Genomic DNA, 1,210 nt, shown 5'->3' with positions numbered 1-1,210 from the left:
GACAAAAATTTATGGGCCCCAGGAATCAAATGACCTAGCTACGCCATTTGAACTGAGGGAAAGGTTTCTAATTTTATTTTTATGTTAGAAGACTCTGAGCTGGCTAACTTGCTTAGTGATGTGTCGTAGCATAATTAAATTGCTATTACAGCTGCTGTTTGACTTGAACACTCCTAGCAACAGAATGAAGGGAAAAAATGAAAATATTCTTACTTGCAGTGACCAAGTTATCTCTTGAGGAAAAAGTAACACTGTGAGGAGCCAGAATTAAAAAAAAAAAAAAAAGAGCACTAAGTGGAAATGTTTGAACTGACAAAATGTTGCAGCCTAAAGCACCTGGTATTCCCAGGCAGTCTCCCATCCAAGTACTAACCAGGCCTGATTTTGCTTAGCTTCTGAGATCAGACAAGATTGGGCACTTTCAAAGTAGTATGGCCATAGACAAACAGAGGTGTGTCTTAGCCCCAACATTATTTACTTTATTTATTAATGACTTGGCTCCCTCTCTGACTGACGTGAACGGACACTGTCCCAGAATAGGATCCACTCAGAAAAAGATCCACTCAGTTTCCAATCCTCTTATATGCAGATGATGCTGTAATCATGTCTCGGACCTGTTTGGGATATAACGCTTTTTGAAAAAATGTTTGAAGTACTTGTCAGAAAACCACCTACAACTGAACTGATGTCTAAAATACTTGTGTTCTCTAGAACATTGTCCACTCCATTCTTTATTGTCCTTTTGGGCATCATGCCCTTGTGGGCATCACCACAAGGGATGGGTGGTGTGGAGACCATTGTCCACTCCATTCTTTATTGTCCTTTTACAACAAGATCTGTCAAAGATATCTGGATCCTATATTAAGAACAAGAGGAGGATTTACTGATGTGGCAAAAATATGCTACCTCCGAAGTGGTAGCATATGCTACCTCCGAAATATGCCACCCACTGAAGTGACTCTTCGGTGGAAATAACAGATACTGTGGCAACTTTCCTATATAATCTCATTGAGCTATGTAATAAAGAAATCAATTTACTACCTGGCTTACCGATTGACCAATTGTGTATAGTTGAAGATTTGTTTATGTTATAATGTTGCAGATTGGACAAAAATCTTGAATTAATTCGACAAAGTTTGATTTAATTCCACAAACATTGAAAAGTATTTCCCAACATAAAACGTATCTTCCTTGGTCTGGGTGAGACATC

General features: G+C 38.6%; 1 pseudogene; it reads right to left on the bottom strand.

The window, feature by feature from the left end:
* Window positions 1-324: 324 nt before the first annotated feature.
* On the bottom strand, window positions 325-443 carry LOC136657895 (5S ribosomal RNA; annotated as a pseudogene).
* Between the last annotated feature and the right edge of the window lie 767 nt (window positions 444-1,210).

The sequence above is a fragment of the Tiliqua scincoides genome, chromosome 7, assembly GCF_035046505.1.
Source record: "Tiliqua scincoides isolate rTilSci1 chromosome 7, rTilSci1.hap2, whole genome shotgun sequence".
Taxonomy (NCBI): domain Eukaryota; kingdom Metazoa; phylum Chordata; class Lepidosauria; order Squamata; family Scincidae; genus Tiliqua; species Tiliqua scincoides.
This window is presented reverse-complemented; position numbering and strand designations above follow the sequence as displayed.